Below are 23,680 nucleotides of genomic sequence, written 5' to 3' on the forward strand. Positions count from 1 at the left end.
AACTTTCCAGAATTTATGTAAACTTTCCTGCACACAATACTCAGATACACTGAGTTCTGAAGTTGAACTACATATAATTGAAAAAAGAAACCTGTCTCCTTTTTCTTGGACCTATCCTCTGGACATTTTATTTGATACCTTCCGTTGATGTTGTTCTTGCAAGCTAAAAACTTCTATTTTCTTTTCCAAATGCTATTTCTGCTTTGGTTGATGTTACTCATCTCTGCATCCTTCTCTGTATCTGTGTCTTGCTGGATCTACTGTATCTTTCTGGAAACAGTGTGACGAGTGACTGCGGATTGAAGAAAGATTTTTCATTCATACTTGAAGTGATTCCTCTTCATTCTGAGTGCCTTTCTCTCTTTGTGATTGTCATGCATTTTGCATGAATAAGTTTGAATCTTAATATATCCTATGATTTATAAGTGTATTTATTTTTATTGGGTTTATTTATACCTCTAATAGATCCTGATAGGTTACCATGGCATTTTTTGGAAAAAGAGGCTTCCCTCCTTTCTATGACTCTTTTTCAAACCATTTGTGTGTCTAAATCCACCAGTGTTGAGGTAGAGTTTAGTATCACTTTCAGAGAGTGTGTGAGCCATAATCAATATAGAGCTGCAATTAAGAACAATCTATTGAGTCCATTAAAAAGAAACAAATACAAGATGGAAGATAAAAATACTATAAAATTACATTGCTTCACTAAGCTGGTGAGGAAACTTGTTACTGAAAAAAAACTAATGGATATACATTAACAAACAGGTAAGTGCCCAGGAGATCATGAATAAAGAATTTTAGACACTTCTTGGCAATGTAGATTTTCTATGTAGTGGATGGTAGTGATTACTTCTTATTAAGCAGAGGGATCCAGCAGCAATATTTGATTTAGTTTCTGTTTCATGGTTTGCAATGGTTGTTATGGAATAATCATAACTCAGACTGGATCAAAGATAAGTTTAATGAACCAGGGATTTTGTTAACATTTTGCATTCTGTGTCTCATCACTGGACTGAAAGAACTTTAATGTTCTTTAAGAAGAAAATGTGTTCTCCTTCCATAGGACAACCTTGGAATCCCAGTTAGACTTGGAGCCAAGACTGTAAAAAGCAACACCAATCTTTATCCCTTACACTTTGCCTGCATCTCCACTTCAAAAAAGTTTAATAATTTACATATTTGTGCTTAGCTGTGTAAATATTATGTTTTAATCCTTACCCCCCCGTACTCTGTAACTGACGAGTTTGAATGTCCTTCAATTTTTCTTTTTCTTATCCCCTTGTGTGTGTGTATTTTTTTTTCTTTTTGAATTGAAAGCTTAAATAATAGAAAAAAAAATATTCTCATATTTCTGTGAGGAAATTGCTGTTTTTTTTGCTTTGCAATCCAGCTTGATTTGCACTGTTGTTCAATGAGGACCTGAGGAAGTAGAAGGGTTTGTAAACTACTGTTGGTAGAGATATAGGAAGGATCAGAATGGATACTGCTGTTTCTGGATGATGATGTCCTTACACAAAACACCTCTTCAGAAACTAGTTGCCACCCAGTATTTACCAGTCAGCCCTTGGCAGAAGAATTAGCAGTCACTTTGACTTTCTGGAGCACTGCTGGAGGCAACATAGGACCAATGGTGATCTATTTTTCATCTTCTACAGCCTCTACAGCCTCATGTGAGAGCTCAAGTTACCTACTGCTCAATCCTTATCAGAATGCATGTATTGTATTCTGCAGCCCTTCCCCAGCCAGTCTAGATCACCTGAATATATAATGTAAGATCCAGGATTGTTATTGCAGAAGAGTACATTTTATGAAGTTTCTAATAGAAACTGTAATGATCTCATGAACCTGACACAAATTACTCAGTACTTCTCTTGGATTTTAGACGAGAAACGTCAAACTACCATTTCATACACTTGTTTGGGTGAGGAAAAGTGAGCTAGGTGGTTGGATGACTGCAGAGAAGCTGCTTTCATGCCAATTGACAGCAGAAATTAGCTAGGAAATTGCTCAAAGGACTGGAGTTTAGTTACACAAACTTAAAATTAGAAGAACATTCTGTACTATATGAAGGAAAACATATCTGTAACATTTGGTACAAGCTAACATTAGTCAGGGTAATTAAATTCAATGTTGTTTAAAGATTAATAGATGTTTTACTTCAAGTGCTTTAGCAAGCACAGAAATGGGAGGAAAAGACTATTGCTCTACCACGTATTGCTCTACCACGTTTACTTCTTTCATGTGTTCTCCTACATTAATTTACCAGTATCAGAGAAGTGGCTAGCTGAGTGTTTTCTCTTGATTTCGGGTAGTTTTCAAAAGCAAATGACTGCCATAGGAAAAGAAATAATATTTTTTAAAGTAATATCAAAATTTAAAAACAGACTGACTGAAAAAGGCAAGAAGAAGTACTGATTGATTGTTTACCTTGGAAAGCATCAGGAAGATAAAATAAAAAGAGAAACCCCACACCCTTCCCCCATGTTATTCCAGAAGATTGACACTTTTCATTGTGAGGCAAATTCTTGACACCTCCATAAAGACGGAGTTAAAAGAAGAGTTGTAGAAAACTGTTTTCCTGTATTTTCTGCCTTCCAGGGACTTGGGGAGACAGGTACCTACTAAAATGCTGAGGCCAGCAGGAATAGCATCATGCCTGCCTGGTCAAACAAGCTGTAAGGCCTGTTACCCGAGGATGGGACTGTGACCTCTGAGATACATGAGGCAATTCTTCCAGTCAGTTTTGGGAAATATGGATTTAAGTTCATTTTGGAATCTTCAACATCTGTGTGCCCTGTGCAGCCAAGCAGGCCTCTGCAGCTGCTTGATAAAACCCTTCTGAGCTAGCCTGTTCACACCAAATCCCCAGCACAATAGTCAGCACAACTACAGTGAAAGCATTAAGTTAACTCACGCTGGTAAGTGTATGGCCCATGCTGTATGTGAGACTAATCAGCTTCTCTGCAGTTTCATTTTGATATTTTAAATCATGGCAGTATTTTTTAGTTAGCTCTCATTTTTTTATGGAAAGATTGTGTAAATATGATAGCTTTGTCACAGTCTTGAAAATGCTGAAAAATAGTTTGGTCTTTCTGGGACTAAAGGGACTTACACTCACCCTGTCACCTCTGGCAGTAACATCGCTTTGGCTGATGCCTCACAAAATCATCTGATTATATGAAGAAACACTGAAAACTATGATATCTTATTGCATGGCATCAAGTACCATGCTCAGCCATATGGTAATTGGCCATATCTCTCTTGTTTTTTGGAGCTTGAACTATGTCAGGAAAATCCCAAGGCAAAGCATTTCACATAGAATTTAGAGATGCATGATTAACAGCCTGGCCTTTTATCCTCCTCTCTTTAGGTCTCTGTAGGAGCCAAGTACAAGGTACAGTATAGCAGACATAGCTATAGCCCACAGAGTAGCAGAAGTATGCCACATTTATTCACATAGATACATAAGAAGGAAAATTTCCACTCTATAAAATTTAGGATGTATATTAGACCAGTACTAGTATGAATACGGATAATAGGCCATATTAGATAAGATGAGGTGGTTGTGGTAAGTGCTTTTGAAAGTAATTTTATTTTAAAAAATGGATCCTATAATTAATTTTCTGTTATGTGAGATATTCATCTTTTTTTTTTTTTAAGGCAATTATTTTTTACCTTTCTGTTATTAATGGGCAGACAAGAGAATGGGAGCAGATTGTGCTTTGGTAGAAGTGAGTGGATGAAAACTCATTTGCTGGAAGGAGTAGTTACAAAGGGATAAAATCAAGCTACAGAGCTCATTCTGGTGTGTAGCAGTCTTGTAATAAGGGCAGCTTAAAATATTAGGTTTTTCAGCCCAGTGAATCAGCAAAAGAAATGACAACAAATAATTTAATAGAATGTATATAGTGCTAATTAGATCCCACTTTGTTAATCAATTAGAAAGTGAAGAAGAGACATGGTTCGAGATTGAAATAGCAAATCACAAAATAAAGAAGTAATTTTTTTGGACACTGAATACTAGAGAGAAAAACAAGTACTTGGTTAGTAAATATTAGTCTTTAGGAAATGTGGGAACTGTATGTAACAGTTCCAAAGAGATGAATCATAAGTTGTCAAGTAGTGAATACTTGCAGATATACTCTACCTTATATTTAAAATCAATTAACTTTAGTAGAAAATGTGCGTGAAAAGATTTTTAAGTAGCTAGTTCTGAGAGAGACTGAAACTGTGTGCCCCTTACCTGATGCTATATTAAGCTAAACACTATGAGGTCAAAATGTATTATGTTTCTCATAATTTTGGATATTAACATTTTTATTATAAAAGGTTTAAACAATATTTTAGAAAGAAGTATTGATTTAAGAATGTAAGGTCACAAAATCCTGACAAACATGTGATGATGAAAAATAATAAAAAGACATGAATTTTCAAAGAAAAATAGAAAATGATGAATCAAAGACAAATGTTTAAAAAATGACAGTCCATTTCCACCAGGAGGAATTTTAGGGAGGCAGTACAACAGTGAGGTGAGTATGACTATGGAAGATTTTTGAGACATGAATTTAAAGCTACTTCTGACTTGATTACATTCTTGCTGTGTTCAGTAAATTTATTTTGGCATTTAGAGCCAAGGAGTGGAGGAAAAAGCTGTTTGTTAAAAATCATTATGGAAAATCAGAAATGACTACTCATTACTAAACTCTGGGAGAAGATTAGTCAGCATGTCTTTGACCTTGAAATGCAAAGACACAGGACTGTGTGGGAGTCAGGTAGAGCTCTATCATGACTTGACTGACATCCACCTATTCCTGTGGATACGTTTTAGGTGCACGTTCTGTCTTTGGAAATAATTTTTAGGAGGGGACTTGCTTCCTTAAAATGAGATTAAATTGGTCTGCAGGGAGAGGATATGCTCGAGGAGCAAGTGGTATGTTTATAGGATCATTTATGTTACATGACACTCAGAAGATGGAAAAATATCCATGTCAAATATTACGAGTTTATTAAACACCCAATGATTGACTGTGACATTGATTTTAATATGCAAATTAAGGTACACCTGTTTAGTGTCAGGAGAGAAGAATGAGAATGAGAATCAATGATGATTAAAAATATCATACTATGGCTGGGAAGGGAAAGTATTCTACTCTCCATGACAGGTATGGCTGACAGAAGATGTGTAAAGAGCACCGATGAGGAAGAAATACGTATACTGTTTTTTTTGAAGAGGAATAAGGAATGATATGAATATAAAAAGAAAAATGTAAAATTATTTCCTTTGGACTAACACATGATTTATGTCTGTGAATAAACAAAGCTTCATGTAAAGTATCTGCAGCCTCATTACATTCTATAGAGCTCAGTATTCAAGTGATAGAATAAGTCACAGTGGAGAAAAATTGTCTTTTAATTTTGTACCCTATGTACTGAAACTATTCACATAAATGCTATTGGTTCCTATTAGAATTTAGATATATTTCCTATGGTGATCTGAATATATTAAGCTACACTGTAAGTCTGCCAAATATGAAGTGCTGCAAAGTCAAATTGAATTTGATTGCTTCCAAACATCTTAAAAAATAGAGATGTTGAAAATCATATTTTTTCTGTGCTACCAGCTGCATTTATGTTGAGGAACATGAAACAAGTATATGCACATGTCTTTTATGACATGATAAACAAATTATATAAAGCATTGGTGTTCAATATAGGCTAATTTAGTTTTATTTGGATTATAGTTACCTTTTACCCTTCTGAAGAGTGGAGCAGGGACTCATACATTCTGTGATGGGACAGTCATTATGCTCAGAGTTTCAAAGGCTATGCACATTCCTAGCAGCAAGTCATTGAGATAGCAGTGGCCTGCTTTCAACAAGCTGGGCATCTCTATAGGGCAGGCTCAATATCACCCTCCTTTAAGAGTCAAGGACATAGACACCACCTCCAGGGCAACTGGGAAGTCAGGTGAGACAGAAGAGTGGTGCTACTGCAGGAACGGCGATTATAATGGTTATTGCAGTTTGTGTCTAAATACCACAGTCTATTCCTGAGAAAGCACTCTGCACATTTGCCAGGCAGATGGTGACTGCTACAGTTAGAGTGATGATTCCAGTTAGGATATTTCCACAGATGTTTGAGGGCAATGCGAAACATGTTGTACTTTTCATGAGATTTTTCTGTTACCCAGTAAAAAATGCTTTGAGTGAGAACAGAAATAACTCTTTCAAAGGTTTCAAAGACTCAGTTTCATGTTGCAGCAAGAATGAGGAAAAGCTGTATTTAAACTGTATATTTTGAAATAATTTATTATTATTGGGTATAAAGTATTTGTGTTGATGATGAACTGTTCATCACTAACACATTGCTGCACATCTAACATATCCAGGATTTATAGCTTCCTTTGCTACTTTTTATACCACCAGTGGGACTCACATATTCTATTGCATGCCTTTAATTAATTAGTCTTTATCCATCCTATTTGGGAACAGACAGAGGAACTTAATATATTATTACTAACTAATGAGCAAATTCTACTTTCTGATGATTAAATTTTCAAAAGTAATTTGAAATATAGATTGTAGGTCCTTCACAGGGAGATATTATCAGATGGACTTCATTAATTAATCAACAACATTCAGTACATAACATGGTTATGAAGGTGCTAGAGTAAAATAACTGTTATTTGGAATTGTTTTTCACATTTTTCACCATTTCATAGGAAAATAGTCCAGGGTTTATTTTCTCTGTGATGTTAGCTCCACTTATAACTCACATCCCATACAGAAAGGAAATGCTTTAACCTTAGTGTGTGTTAGTACTTTTATGTTGAAGTGTTTATCTGAATCACCTAAAGTGATCTTGCCTCAAGTTAGTACAGCTTATTAAACTGTGAGGATGTGGACTGTATCTGGTTTTGTGCTACAAGTCATCTATTGGTTTCCTATTCCCTCCCTTTCCCATACAGCATGAAAGATGGGCAATTTCTCCCACAGTTCATTCTCGGAAAATAAAAAAAAAAAATTACTTTTTTATTGCAGCAAAGTTGTGTGCTATCTCTTCAAAAATCTTTATGCTAGATGCAAACAGTAATAGTTCCTTCCTTCCTTCCTTCCTTCCTTCCTTCCTTCCTTCCTTCCTTGCTTCCACCTGCCAGCCTGGAAGACTAGGAATTCAAATTGGCACTGAAATGATGGCTGAAAGACCATGAAAGTCTTGCCCACTTTATTGTTTTGCAAAGGTTCAGTTGACATGAAATGTCTAAGGACCATTTTTTAGGGAAGTAGTCTAAAGATTGGTAAAGCTCTCTCCTTTCCCTCAAATTCGACTTGCTAGCAGGGAACCTCTGCAGCTGAATGTGAATTTTGTACTGCTGACTATCATCTCTATATTTTTAGGCTCGCAGAATCATTTTGGTTGGAAAAGACCTTTAGGATTATTGAATCCAACCAGTAACTAAGCACTGTCACATACACAGCTAAACCATATTCCTCAACACCTCATCTACACATCTTTTAAATAGCTCCAAGGATGGTGACTCAACCACTTGCTGTCCTGGGCAGACTGTTTCATACTGTCTGGGTGATACACCATTGCCAAGATATTAGAATACGTAGGTGGGGCACTCTGAATCACTTTTCTCAACATGGTCTGTGTACACTGGACATCATCTGGATCTGTGGAGGCCTCAGTATTACCTAGATCACCATAGATGACTTCCAGCACAGTTAATTCCCTTATGTATCGGATGCCTTCATCTGCTCTAGTCCACTTTCCTCAGGTATTTACAAGATCTTCCTTGAATGGGTATCTTGCCCTTACACTTGAGAGGAGCCGTTTCCAGAGACTGCAAATTGAGGCTTCTTTCCAATGCCTCTATCAATTCCCCGGTCCCTAGCAAGAGATCCCAGCTGTTGGGCTTCTCTACCTTCCAATTGTTGACTGTCAGCCCCGTTATCCCAACATCGGAGCAGCCTCATCCGCTCATCCCAACATCCGCTCACCTGGCTGGCAACTGTAATCTTTTCGCATATCTCGAAATTCTGTTGAGGTGAGGGACTGAGTAGTTTCCATTTCCGTTTCAATTTCTTTCACTCCTCCTGATCTCCTTACTGAAGGACCAGCTTCTTCTTCTAACCTCTCCTCTTCCTCCTCTTCTGCCCTTATTAATTGATTATATGGACTTGTTGACCTCCTTATCCACTGTTTCTTTTTCACTACTGGGGCAACCACTGTGGTGGTTGTTTGATTCCCTGACTCAATCATAGTGGTCTCAGATACAGTTTGAATTTCCACCTCGGCCATAGTTTTCTGAGAGGACTGGACTGCAACTGACTCAACTATGGTGGTCTCAGATACAGTTTGAGTTTCTACTTCAATCATAGTTCTCTGAGAGGACTGGAGTGCGGCTCAGTAGGCAGAGGCTAGGCCCCGGTGTAGTGCCTGAACCCAATAGGCCTCATTGGGGTAGGCAAGACACCCTCCTATCAGGTGATGTGTCAGTAAAGCAGGTTTTTTTATCTGTTCAGGTGTAAAATCCCAGGTTACAGGAGGTGATAACTGTCCAAGGATTTTGCTCAAATTCATCCACACACCCTGCCAGCCAGGGACTGGCCGCTTCAGGGGGTATTTTAACATCTTTCCATCCCAAATTTGTCCTCTCTGATACCCAGATGAGTCCAGATTCCACAAAGTATGTAATATATCAGCCATTGTAATTAGTAATATTAAAACTCTCATATAAAGATGACTGAGGACTTGGGAAGTCTGTATAACAAAATTGTCTACATCAGTCCGAGCTGAGGGGAAAGAGGTGTGTTGCCCCATGACCTCCACAAGATAGCTCCCACAGCACAGTAAATCCATCAGTAACAGAATGAGACTCACAGTTATTATTTGGGCCATCGTGTTCCCAGGTCCTTTCATCCTTTTCACAAACTCATACAGCCAACTTAGCAAAGCTATCAAGGTTAGAGTGCAGCATAGAGTCAGTGTTAGTAGCAGCATGTTCCCAAACATTACAAAGTGGAGGATAAGCTACATTGCAGCAAGGCTCAGTGACCAGCACAGGAGCTTTGCACTCGTTAGCTTACTATAATTACAATGCATTTAATGTAAAACTGCTATTATCCCACCCCACATTGGATGCCAAAAAAGGCTGTGATAGTGTGACCCGGGCTGGTTGCCAGGTGCCCACCAGACCGCTCTATCACCCACCTCCTCAGCAAGCCAGGAAAGGGAAGAAAATAAGATGGGAGTCTCATTATGTTTGACACTAGCCAGGATGCCATTGGACTTCTTGGCAACCTGGGCACACTACTGATTCATGTACAGCTGGCTGTCGATCAACACCTCCACATCCTTTTTCCTCCTCTGGGCAGCTTTCCAGCTGCTCTGGCACTTGCCCTTGTTGAAATACAATTGGCCTTGGTCCATTTATCCAGCCTGCCCAGGTCCCTCTGAAGAGCCTTTGTACCATCAAGAAGATCAACATCCTCATCCAACTTGGTGTCCTCTGCAAACTTACTGAGGATACACTTGATCCCCTCATCCAGATCATTGATAAAGACGTTATACAGACCAGGCCTCAGCACTGAGCCCTGAGGAACATCACTCTTGACCAGCCGCCACATGGATTTGACTCCATTCACCACCACTCTTTGGGTCTGGCCATCCAGCCATTTTTTTTATCCAGCAAAGAGTATGTTCATCTAAGACATGGGCAGTCAGTTTGACCAGGAGAATGCTGTGCAAAACAGTGTCAAAGGCTTTACAAATGTGTAGGGAAACAATACCCACAGCCTTCCATTTATCAACTAGTGGATCACCTTGTCACAGGAGATCAGGTTGGTCAAGCAGAACCTGCCTTTCATAAACCCATGCTGACTGGGCCTGATCATCTAGTTGTCCTCTACGTGCCATATGAAGGCACTTAATATGACCTTTCCTGGCACCAAGGTCAGATTGATAGGCCTGTTGTTTCTCAAATCCTCACTCTGGCTGTTGTTGAAAGTCAAATTATTTGACATAGAAATTAATATGAGCAGAGACATGTTGACCAAAAAAAAAAGCTTGGAATTAGAATATGTGAGTTTTTGTCCTGGTTCTAGACTACTTAAAATCAAATCAAGTAAACAAGTAAAGACAACTGAGTACTAACACTGTCTATAGATTGGAATTCTGCTATGAATTTTGCCTAGTTTCATGACAGTGAGAAAGACATTGTATGGAGATGACAGAAAAGGCTAGCATCATGTGTAGTCCCAAGAGGAAGGGACGAACGTCATGGTGAGATGTCTTAGTTTTTAGACCCTTAAATGACTGCTTCTTAAAGCAGTCATTGGAACACCACGAGAAATAAGTCTTGAATTTTCTGATCCAGGACTACAGAGTGTAACTGCTAAACAACCACAATGCAATAATTAACACAATACATTCAGATTTAGCCCATTCCCATCATTAATTCAGTACTGAATAAAACCTATATGATTACTTTCAAGTAATGAAAAGAGACAGTCATAATAAAAAGAAAAAGTTTGTGGCATAACATGGAGATTGCTTGAATATAATATACTGGAACCTAAACATAAATATATGGAGATTAAAAAAACTAAACAAACATATGGAAAAAGAAAACACAGAAAGAACTCCAAACAAGTCTTCAAAGATGACATCAGAGTAAGAATGGTTACTAGGATTTAAAAGACCTAAAATGAGCATCACATTCAAATTAAAAGAGAACATAAATGTAATGTAAAATTAATAAGACAGGACAAAAAAAATACTTTGGGGAACAATTTTTTAAAGGTGAAAAAGGTAAAAATATTTTTATTTGTCAGACTTATCAGGAAGCTTGCCAGAAATATTCTGAGGGCAATAAATGATTATGGTTTAATAGGAGTTCTCACAGGGCAAAACGCAGAAAAAATAAACCAGTTCTTTTCAGTGAGTATCATCATCAAGAAGACATTGAAACCAAAGGGTTTTGTATTACATGGGATTGGAGTTTAAAAAAGTATTTTCTGAAACAAAGATGTCAAGAGAATAAGATTTAGAAGAATTAGATGAAGTAAATGTAGACAGATGACCAGAATCAGGTGCTATTTACTTGGGTGTTCTAGGGAACATAAATATGAAAATGGAAACTTTCAGCTATGCTATGGTGCCTATTGATTAAATCAGTTGTCTTACTAGATTAGAGTTAAATGGCAATTGCAAATTCTACTTTTAAAAAAGGAACAGATTTCAGAAAACTTAAGACAATCTATAAATTTGGTAGTGTGTGAACTGTTAGAAGCCATCCTAGAACTAATAAACGTAAAGGTAAGTACGATATAATAAGGAAGAACCTATACAGCTTTCAAAATGGGATTAGTATCTCGCAAATTTGTTAAAGTTGCTTGACTATCGAGTGAGCCTGTTCATCCCTTCTGAACAATTACAGTAGCTACATGTTTAACAAAGTTTCCTCAGTAAGACAGAATGGACAGAAATATTTGACTGATTTCTTTTATTTGGTGGAAAATTTTAACTGATTTTTATTACTGTATCTTATACCAAGCCCAAGTGATGGCTTTAATATATGAGTGTATTTTTTCAGACTGAGTGTGGAGACATAAGGACACTAAGACTGAATGTTGCCCACAGAAGAACAGAGCCAGGTTATAAGGCATGAAGGATAAAGCAGAAACTGTGATAACATCATCTTGTCATCATGCATTAGTAATCTGTGGGAAGCAGTTATTTTTTTCTGATCTACTAAACCCAGTTGTTTTACTGTGGAGATGTAGACTCCAAGTTGACAGTGAAAGTCTGACTGAAAAACAGACATATTTTCCTTATCTTTCCTGTATTCCTTTGAAGTGAAATAGAGATTTGTGATAGCCATTGCATGTGATGTATTTCTTCTTCATATTTTTTAATGCTGTTTTTCAATGATTAAAAAAAATAACTGGCTTTCTATGAAACCTCCTGTAAAGTGGGGAGAGGGACGTGGTAGCCTGCTGAGGAAAGGAAACAGTAGGGCTGGCAGCCAAGGGAGTCAGAGCTCAGCTGAGCTCCTGCAGGGAAGCCAGTACAATGGAGGGGTGTAATGAGCCCATAGACCTCAGAAAGGAAACTTTCTGGGGATAGAAGGACTGTGCAGTGCTTGGAGCACCTCAGAGGGTTACCGTGTTTGCTGAAACTAGTCCTATAAGCCGAGATAGCATGGACAAGAGAAGACAGTATTTTTCCTGCTAGTCTCCCCCCTCCATCCCCCAATATTTTGCTCTAAAAAATTATGATGACTTTTAATTGTTTCTCTTTTTTTGTTTGTGTGGTTTTTTGTTGGGTTTTTGTTGGGTTTTTGGGTTTTTTTTGACTGAAAAGTCTTTTGATCTCTTTTAGGGAGCTCACTTTAAAGAGATAATCTAGGCAGATCCTCCTCAAAGCCCTAGCTCATTTGAGCATCCTTCACACAATCATCTTTGCATGCTACAAATTGCTGCACTAGGTGGCATTGCTGAAAACAGATCATAAGGTCTGATATTTACAACTGATCAGTAAACTCTAGAAATGAGACATACAAGCCTATAATATCTAGCATAATTGGTTTGGATATTACAGCATTTCAGGATCTAGGACTGCTTAGAAGATCTGGGCTTGTACAAAGCAGAGGAACTGTTTCAAATCCTGTTAGACAGGCAAGAGTTTTATTGGAAAAACATGATTCTAGGTGTCTCCTTTCATTTTGGGGAAATGCGTAGTCCGAGCAACCCCTATAGCACAGAGAACTCATAGCGTGTATTGTGAATGGCCACAGAGAAAAAGTCTCTTTTTTCTTCTTTGCCTCTTCATATATAAAAAATGAAGTTTTGGGACAGAGTGAGAATAATGACATTGCCATGCTTGTTGTAGACCAAGAGATCAGAAGTGAAGCCTTGTCTGAAGTTCCAAAAAAGATGTTTAGAAAAGAAATTGACCAGCTTTTTACGTATATGCAGAAATGTTCCGTAGAGTAGAACTGCCTATGCAACATCTGTTCATAATTTTTGGACAAAACTCTCAGTACTGCCTAGCATTCCTAAACCCAAACCCATGGAGATTTAGCTTATAAAAGCAAATAAACCAGCTTCACTGTACAACATCCTATTTTTTATAAATTTGTAAGACAAAACATTTCCATGGAGACTAAAAATGGGTCTTCTCTCCATGTGTCAAAATGAACCACAGTGCTACTCACCATAAAGTTTGTGATTATACCGTCTTTGGTATACATGTAACAAAGGGACAGCTTAGCTATAGTAATTTTTTGGTAAAGATTCTTTTGTTGTTGCTGCTGGTAGCACACTCATCTGAGTTATAACTGTGGAGAAACATCTACAGGTACCTCTTATTTGTTGAGAGGAGCAAGAGTCATCTTACATGTTTGTAGCAACCGTGTTGTAAACTGTAGCTTAACGTTTAAAGGAAAATGCTAAGAACTTTATAAAAGCTGACAATGATGAACTCAATTGGTGTTTGCCATTGTGTCTTGTACAGTATTGATTGATTCAGTAACAGATGTTAGAACTGAATAAGTGGTTCAGAGTAGATTAAACACTTAAGTTGGAAGAAGTTTTGTTTCTGAGTCTGAGGCCTCTTACAGGTATGTCAAAGTTGGGTTGGTGATGGTAATAACTGAGTGGTTTTGGCATTTCCTGTCTCCTCTTTTAAACAATACCTTTATTAGAAACATTTTCTATACCATAGGTCATAAAAATTATTTGTAACCTTTTTCTCTGGGACTTAGAAGTAGTGATTCTCCAAAAGAAACAGATGAATATTTGGCCTCCTACTAGTGAGAAGACTGCTTTCAAAATGTACCTTGTACTTCCCATGCTGTGTCTCTCTTTTTCTTATTTTATTAATCAAATGCATGTTATGCATGATTTCCGATCATGGCTGATTTGCATTTTGTATTGTCTGTGTCTCTGGAATTTAGGGTGCTTGGGCTAAAGTTTAATATACTAAGCATTTCCAGAAATAAACAAAGGCAAAATCAAAACTGAGGTAACAGTAGCTGAGCAAAAAAACACTATCCAGGAGGTAACTTCAATGTGTTAAAATTGAGAGCTTTCCAAGTGAGAGGTTAAAAAATTCCAGATCCAACTCTTGTGCATATCTTAATGTAAAGAAATAGAATATTTTTATGACCTGATAAAACTTTGCATTGAAAAAGTGGATTTGGTAGCTGTGGAAATGATTTTTATGGAAGTTGTGTGAATGGACATAGAAATTATGACAGTGATAGACTTTCATCAGAGCATTAAAAACCAAGCGTATCCAACCAATGAACATCAAAGTATTGTGGAATACACTATGAATGCTATCAGAGTTAGGAGATGCCATTTAATAATTTTATTAAATACTAAACTAACTATGCATTAGGTTCTGACACGGGAAATAGTTTAAAAAGCATCCTTTCCCTCCTCTGAAGAATCTATTGCAATGAACCATTGAACAATTATTAAGCATTTGTGGGGTTTTTTTTTTTCCTTTTTCTGTGGAAGGACCATAGAATCATAGAATGGTAGGGTTAGAAGAGACCTTTAAAGATCATCTAGTCCAACCCCCTCCAGAAGCAGGTCCACTAAGATCAGGTCGCACATGAACAGGTCCAGGAAGGAAGACCTCCAAGAAAGGAGACTCCACACCCTCCCTGGGCAGCCTGTGCCAGGGCTCCCTCACCCTCACAGTGAAATAGTTTTTTCTTATATTTAAGTGGAACTTTTTGTGTTCCAACTTCATCCTATTATGCCTTGTCCTGTTACTAGATAAAATAGAAAATAAAGGATGTCCCAGCCTCCTAACACCCACCATTTATATACTTATAAATATTAATGAGATCCTCCCTCAGTCTCCTCCAGGCTGAATAGCCCCAGTTCTCAATGCCTTTCCTCATAAGGAAGATATTCCAGTCCCCTGATCATCCTGATGGTTCTGTGCTGGACTCTCTCCAGAAGTTCTCTGTCCCTCTTGAGATGAGGAGCCCAGAATTGGACATAGGACTCCAGATGAGGCCTCACCAGGGCAGAGTAGAGGGGGAGAAGAACCTCCCTTGACCTGCTGGCCATACTCTTCTTGATGCATCCCAGGATGCCATTGGCCTTCTTGGCCACGAGGGCACATTGCTGGCTCATGTTTAGTTTATTATCGACCAGGACTCCCAGGTCTCTCTCTGCAAAGCTACTTTCCAGCAGGTCAATCCCCAGCCTGTACTGGTGCATGGGATTGTTTCTTCCCAGATGCAGGACTCTGCACTTGTCCTTGTTGAACCTCACAGGATTCTTCTCTGCCCAACTCTCAAGCTGGTTGAGATCCCATTGAATGGCAGCACAGCCTTCTGGGGAATCAACCAGTCCTCCCAGTTTGGTGTCATCAGCAAACTTGTTGAGGGCACCCTCAGTCCCCTCATCCAGGTCATTGATGAAGATGTTGAACTGATGAGACCACTCTGCCTGAAAGGGTCCGCCTGTCCTTCATCGTCCTGGAAAGAGCTGGTCTCTGACATTGAACAAGACTGGCCCCAGAACTGATCCCTGTGGAACTCCACTGGTCACAGGCCTCCAATTCGATTCTGTGCCATTGATCACCACCCTCTGGGCTCTGTCATTCAGTCAGCTTTCTGATGAGGATGTTATGGGAGACAGTGTCAAAAGCCTTGCTGAAGTCAAGGTAGATGACATCCGCTGTTCTCCCCTCATCTAGCCAGCCGGTTGTGTACTCGTAGAAGGATATCAGGTTGATCAGACAGGATTTTCCCTTGGTGAATCCATGTTGACTCCCCCTGATAACCATCTAATCCTTCACATGTTTAGTGATGACATTCAGTATTAATGTTCCATCACCTTTCCAGGGACGGAGGTGAGGTTGACTGGACTGTAGTCACGCCTGCACTCCATGATTGCTCAAAAATGATGGAGAGAAGTTTAGCAATCGCATCAGCCAGCTCCCTCAGCACTCTAGGATGCATCTCATCAGGACCCATTGACTTAAGAGTGTTAAGCTTGGCCAACACGTCTTTAACCTCTTCCTCTTCCACCCAGGGCAAGTCCTCTACTGTCCGGGCAATCCTACTATCCTTGCTGGACTGGGCTTCTTGAGGACTGGCCTTGGCTGTAAAGACCGAAGAAAAGAAGGCATTCAGTAGAAGACATTCAGCACTGGGCTTGCATTCCCCCTAATCTTCCTTTTGCTGCTCATGTACCTGAAAAAATCCTTCTTATTTTCCTTTACTTTCCTGGCCAGGTTTAATTCTAAAGGGCTTTAGCCTTCCTGGTTGCACCCTTGCATGGTCTGGCAAAGTTCCTGTACTCTTCCCAAGAAATGAGGCCCTGTTTCCACCTGTCATATGTGGCTACTTTCTCTCTGAATTGTCCCAGCACATATACAAACAGAATTTGTGTTAATGCTTTGAAAGGGTATTCTGACCTGAGAGATGGGGAGGAAAGTGACTTTTTCCCATTTTCCAGTCTTGTATTCAGTTTGAAAACGGTTTTCACAAGCTGAAGATATTATTGGGATTGTACCACAATGTTTACAAAGCCAATTTCTCTCTAGCATCCTGAACTATAATCTACTTATCCCCAAAGGTTTATTGGAAATATAAAGAATTATATGAAAATACAACACAAAGTGAACACTGTGCAGACTATATTGTCCTTAGTTGTAGAAAAACTAGAGTTGATGTCTTCCAGTATTATGGCTGTAAGAAGGGAAGCAAAATGATCTAGAGATGTTCAGAGATCTGCACATAGGTGTTCTCAGTGGTGGCTCCAGTCTAGACCTTTGGAAAGATATTTGAGCCATAACATGAAGAATTGTGGCTAAAACTGAGAAATATTGAAAGCAGGAATAAGTTTCACCTCCTTGTTGTAATATCATGTTGATGATGTTTCAGTAGTGTGTTGAATAACTGCCTAAACTCATAGGCTATTGACCAATCAAAGAGAGACCTTACACTGTCAAACTATGAGATTCAAAGGTACTACATGCATATTTTACAAGCCACTAGATGACTATATGTTAATAAAGTAATCAAAATACTATAATTATTATTGTTGTTTTTATTTGTAGACACCTCATAACGTGCTGCTTTGTGTCAGACATCTGCTGTTAAAGAGCAGTATAACTTTCAGAAAGATTATGCCCTGAAGACACATTTAACAGCAATGCAGTGTAATATATCCCCTAAAAATACTACAGGCAAGAACAAAATATAGTCAAATAGATCAGGATAGGATTGCTTCGTAGGAAATGTTCTGTAGGACAAGAGCTCACACAATGTCAGCCCTTCCCAAGGCATACTTTCTTTGCAAGTGATCTCTCTTGGTGAGCAGAAAGGTGAATAGCAACTGAGATGTGTGAGGGTGAGAGTCTTGCTAGCGTTATGCAGGATCAAGCCTCAGGCTTATAATGATATTGTAAGCTGCAACGTCTCAGATCACTATCGGATTTGACCATCACATTGCTGTACAGGGTGCTGCTGCAAGGAGGAGGGGGATGGGAGGGATGAAATCCTTCCATTTAATATGCTTGTTTGACATCAGCAATTATCAGCTGCCCACTGTCTGTGAAGTATTTCCTCTATTTCATCAGCTGGGGTGGTGTTTTCACAGCTTGCTGCAGTACAATAATTACATCACTGTCTCTAGCCAGCTAGTGCTGAGATACTGCAGTCTGATTGATAACTATGGCAGAAAGAAAGGGTTCTTCCTGAAGTGTTCCTGAGAGTCTCATTTATTTATTTATTTATTTATTCCCCTCAGTGCTCACTGGTAGGAGGTTTATAATGGATGCAGCATCAACCATCACTCTAGTTCAAGTTGCATTAGCCCTAGTGCTTAACTTCTAAGAGATTTAGATTTATAAATTCAATTATGGGACTTTACAACCTGTTTAGCTTTCTAGTTGCTGTTATTACTGTTATTTATTCCTATCTGTGTTTAGCTGCACTCCAACCCATTTCAGGGTAATTAGAGTGTTTCCTTTTGATAATATTTAGGCTGAGCAGTATAACAAAAGGACTACAATATAGATCTTTCCTTCTGTCATTCCTACATCTGACAACTGTTGATGTGAGCCTTTGGGCCCTGCATGTCTAGGGATTCTTACTTCTTCATGACTTTGACTGTGCTATACAACATTTTTTTTCTTTATTCTTTTCCCAAATAATTCTGACACTAAGCAGTAAAGAAGGCACTTGTTTTAGTTACTTGTTTTCTTAATGTTGCAAAACAAACGTTATAATTAATAAAACAAGAACTCCTATACTTATTCTTTTAAAGTGTGACAGTTTCTTTTCTGCATCCAAACTCATAATTTGGTGGCTTAAGGCTGACTCACGATTTTTCATACGCTTGGGACTGGAAAGAGAGATTTTGTCTGTCCAAAGGGCAGAGAAGGAGATAATCAGATTTGTGATGTATGCAGAAAAAGTCTGTAATGTTTAAGATCTTTTGGAAAATACCACAGGAGTCCAAGCAAGTTACAGTAAACAAATTATCTTGGAACAAATTATCTGATATCTAATAGAATTTCCTACCATGGCTCTCATCAATCTTGTGTGCTGAAGACTACCTGTAGTGTGTTCTGCACTTGATAACAATTATAGCTGGTGATTAATTGTCAGACATAAAGCAGCTGAAAGAATATATGCAGAAGCATATTATAGACAATGTCACTAAGTTTTTCTTGTTTCAGATCTTAATGTTACCAAACAACCATATAAACGATAAACATTTAAGTCAGGGAATATTTTTAATCTGTCAGGAAAGTCACATTAGGGAAATTTAGGTAATGATGGCCTACTGTTAGGGGGAAAACAGTTGGTGTATTTATATGATATAAACCTTTTCATCTCCTTGGTCCCCCATTTTATTATGAGTATTTCTAAATTGCCACTCTGATGTTTCCTAACTTACCGAGATCTGTTCTTGATGTCATCCTCTGCCTTCTTGGTCAAAACACTCTCTACCTACCCAAGGTAATTTACATGTCTATTCAGTTTCAACTTTGTGTGAATTAGTTCAGTGAAAACTAGGAATGTGCCCAAGTTTCTTTCCTAAATTAAAACCAGTAGGCTTAAATTGAAATGTTAGAGATATATTGCATTTCTTTAATCCTTATTTAAAAAAAAATCAGATAGGAAGTCAACAAGTTCAAAGTAATCTGGCTAAATCCTTTCTGTGTTTCTTTCCATATTCATACATGTGAATAACAAAGCATCTGATGAGAGATTATTTTCTTCTGAGATGTCCTCAGTGAAGTCATGCATCTTAGATGCATCAGACTAATATGCTGATCAATGTAAGAGACAAGAGTTAGCAGCATGGACAATCACATACTAATGGGCTTAAAAACCTCTGAGACTGAAGGTGATTCACCTATTTAATTTCTGGAGTGCTGGCAGCTAGGACATAACCATCTGCTTCTTTTTGCATAGAAATGCACAGAAGCTCAGAGGATTTCTTGGGCAGAGTCTTTCTTTAGTCTTAAGAAACTAAACACTCATAAAAAAATTGTACTAATTTTTAGGCGTGTTGGTAAATAAAACATGACGGAACGGAATGAAGGATGATTTGAAAGGTTTCATTGAATAAACAGTGAAAGGATTATGGGAGTATATAGTAATACATTATTTCCTCTCTTCCCTAGTTCTCTATGGTATGAGTGTGGCAGTATTGTTGACACAGGCATTTGGTAGTTCTGAGCATCTGTACATTCAAGATCTTATTTCAGTTCTTTATCTTCCTGGAAGAAAAAACTTCATCTACAAAAAAGCAAAGTCCTTTCTCTTTGGTGTGATTGTAATGAAGGAGCTGGTGAGGTTGGTGGGGTTGGTTTTATAATTTCATAGAGTTCACGGATCCTGTTAGTGTTTATTTAGCTTTACCTTCAAATGAACAATTGTTTGGCAATCATACCCTGAAGCAAAAGAACAATCTTCTCACAGTTCCCTGGGAGCATCGTTTTACATATCGCAATCAGCTTGCACCAATTATTTGGAATTGTCTCTATTTTCAGAACCAGTATAGTTAAAACAGTGTGATTACCATGACAATCAACACTGCTAACAAGCAATGATTCCAGCACACCAATCCTTGCATGATAAGTCAATGGTAGATCATGTATCTGACACAATATATTCTAAATCCAGGAGAGTACACTTTCAAATCCAAGCTTTTGTTTCATTTACAATCATCTCTCAGACCTCAGGAGATTCAGCTGCCAGTCAATTACATCTGCTGGTTCTCCATTGCAGGTTCCCTGTTTCTTATTTGAGACACAATTTACATGAAATATCTCAGATAAAACACCTTAAAAACCAAAAGTAAAAATTTTCCTGAGCAGTTTTTTAGAAATAAAGACAGTGTTTGGGAACTAGTACTACTTGTGCGAGATGGCTTTTCAATGATGTTAAGTAAGTCATTATCTTCCTCCTAAATCCAAATTCAGCGCTATTCCTTGCAAGGCATCATTTCCTTCATTTTTAGGGCTGACGTATCTTGACACGAGAGGATTAAGAAGAATTAGTCAAGGCAGTTTAGCATCTGAAAAGCTTTGACAGAGAGCTTGGTCCCTGCATGCTGATATTGAACAAGACATCTCGTTACGTATTATGTTCTGAAACAGATTTTTGTTACATTTCTGATAAATATAACAACAAATTCAGGTATTATTTAGTGCTTCTTCTTAGCAACTGCTCTTCACAGGGTTTCAGCTGAAATATGTTCATCCTGCCAGTAGGGAAGCATGCCCTATTTCTGTGTGGGGGAGATCACAGTTTCACTGTGCTGCCTTCCAGAAATAGCAAGGAAATTCGTCAAGGTTTTCTGTACATTGTCTCCTTTTCTCCTACATACAAACCCATGCATTCTTCTGAAGATAGTGAGTGATGCTAAAATGAAGAGGGTGATTTAATGGTCTGCAATGATCGGGTGAGGCAGGACTGACCCTGCAGCTCCTTACGATAGTACACAATCTGCTTGTTACATGATAGACTTGCAAGCCTAGCCCAGTCACGATTAAATACATATGGCCAAATACCATGCCATACATAGGGTATATGATGACACACAGACTCTGCCAGTTGTAAAGGATATCAAGAGGTCTGCTGTCTTACATCAGAAATGACCAAAAATAGAGTATGCTTTGTCCTAGGTATGTGGCACAGAGGATGCTGAATGGAGATGATAAAGACTCTAAAAATATGAAGATATTTCCTACTGGAATATATCTCCTCACAGGACTTTCTGGAATTCCAGTAGTGAGAGATATGATTTAAAACATAAAAATACTTGTGTGCAGAAAAGTAAGTCTATGTCAAAGATAAGCTAAAAAATATTATGCTCATGTGTATAGTACAGTATGATATTTGTTGTGGGTTTATTTTCAAGTGTGATTTAAGTAATTGACTGAGAGTTTGTATGGTTTTTGTTTCTTAGAGGTTTTTGTTGTGTTTGTTTTGGGTTTTTTTCCTTAAATTTGGATTAGTTGAATGATGAGGCAGTGGCATATTAACAGTATCAGACTGACTTATTTAGCTTAATTTCTACTGAGATCTAGTTACATATTTCCCCAGACTTTGCTTGAGTGAAGAATTTCCTTGTGTACTGTTGCGTACAAGGAGCTGTGGCTGTCAAGTACGATCTAAATTGAAGCAATCATCAAGATTTTTTCTACCTAGTTCTCTGGGTTAGGCAAACACTTTGACTTTAGTAAGTGTAAGATGCTAAAGTTTGGGGATCTTCTGTGGACTTGCTCAAAATTTCCATGTAGAATCCATTCCTTGCCTCCATGTCAAAATGCATGGAGATGTGTAGCATTGCCCCAGCACTGTGGCTCCTCAGTTAGTGCTGTACAAGGTAGTGAATTCGAACTGTGTGTGTCTGCACTGCCTTAAGGTAAAGTTAGGAACAAACAAGCACTTCTTTTCTTGCTGTCCCTGAAGTCATGGACTTCATTAATGTATTGTAATGAAGGTGCAGGACCTTGAACCTCAATTTAAGTGGGAGGATTGCATGGAGGTGTCACTGGACTTGGAGCAAAGGGAAGTTTGAATGTCTGAAAGCTTCAGGAATGTCTGAAGTTAAATTCAGACTGGCCACTTATCTGTGATGCTAGTATTTTTCCTCCCTAATCATCCTTCCAGGCAGTTAAAACAGAACTCAACAGTGTGTCATTGTAAGGAGTAGCTAAAAGAGACAAATACTTTATGTTTATCTAACCTTTGGTGAGGTGAGAATCCTATATGCTTTTGTGACTTGAGTAAGGTCTGAAGCATGAAGATGTAAGTTGCCCAGGACATGGTCCCTAATATTTTATTGCAAAATTTTAGCATTTTCGTTGCTTACTAGAATGTATTTGTGTATTTTTTAAAGCTATCATTAGAAGATGAAAATTTTATATAGATATAACCATAAAGCATATTGTCATTTATTATTTGAATTACCATAATAGCAGATGTTTTCCATGCTGTGGTGGCACTGCAGATTTTATGTCTTTAACACATATCAAGACAGTCGTAAATATTTGTACTGAGATACCGTTGTTCATATGCAGCTAAGGAATCCAAAGACTAAATTTATTCTTCATTATCCATAGAGACTGTATTTGTAATAGTTCACAGCTAGTGAACTGTTAGTGGTCCAAATGGCAGCCATATGCAGTGCTAGGTAGTTTGTTGGGTTGTGAAATCACTTTAGAAACAATTTATGACAGATAGTTGATTTATCCAATAGCTGATGACAAGCACAGACTTATTAACTTACTTCTACAATATTTATCAAATACACCCGTGGCTAAAGTACGTTCTCAAAACCCAAATCCTATAATTATGGGATTTATGCTTCTATTTGCAGCTTGGTATTTTGGCTCTGCTAAATTTGCCCATGATTTCATGCTTCCGCCACTCACCACAGTATCTGAGCAATTTTCAGACAACAGGCAATGATAAATTCCTGAAAATACGAACATTTTTAGGTTGTAGTGTTGTACGTGGGAACTTGCTTTACTTTAAATGACTCTTCACTAGCCTTTTAGATGAAATTCCTAAATCCTTAAGGATTGCTATTGACTGTGAGGGGTGGTTAGAGTCTCTGTACCTGTTTGACTCAGAAAGTTTGTTTTTCCTTTGCAGGTAGGGGTTAAATATTTGCAAAGTGAAATGTTGTAGATGTCATTTGAGATATGTTTAAAAGATTTTCCAGTAAAAGGTTTACGGGCATACTTACTGATGGTAAGACTCGAGGTTTGTCTAACTTCTCTGAAAGATGTTTGTGAACATTTTGCTTCCCCTCTCAATGCTTTCATTTTAAGTTCAACATGAACCATGATAAGCCTAATTGATTTTGTTTGCAGTTGCAACAGTCTAAGAGTGTACAAAAAAAAAAATCTCCTAACTGAACTTTGTGAGCACTTTATCTTGCAATGAATCACACATGGAATGGTGAGACATACATAAATAACCAAGACACTAGAAAAAAAAAAATACTGCTCCCAGAATATTGTTTTCAGAATATTTCAAATGTTTGTGTGCAAGCTTGGAGACAAATAGGTCTCAAATGACAAGAAGTTTTTTCCTACCACTATTCTGGAACAGGAAATGTAAAAAACAAGCCCCCTGTACTGAATAAGGTTCAGGTTGCTGTCAAAGAGA

Source organism: Colius striatus, chromosome 1, assembly GCF_028858725.1.
Source record: "Colius striatus isolate bColStr4 chromosome 1, bColStr4.1.hap1, whole genome shotgun sequence".
In the NCBI taxonomy this organism is placed as follows: Eukaryota; Metazoa; Chordata; class Aves; order Coliiformes; family Coliidae; genus Colius; species Colius striatus.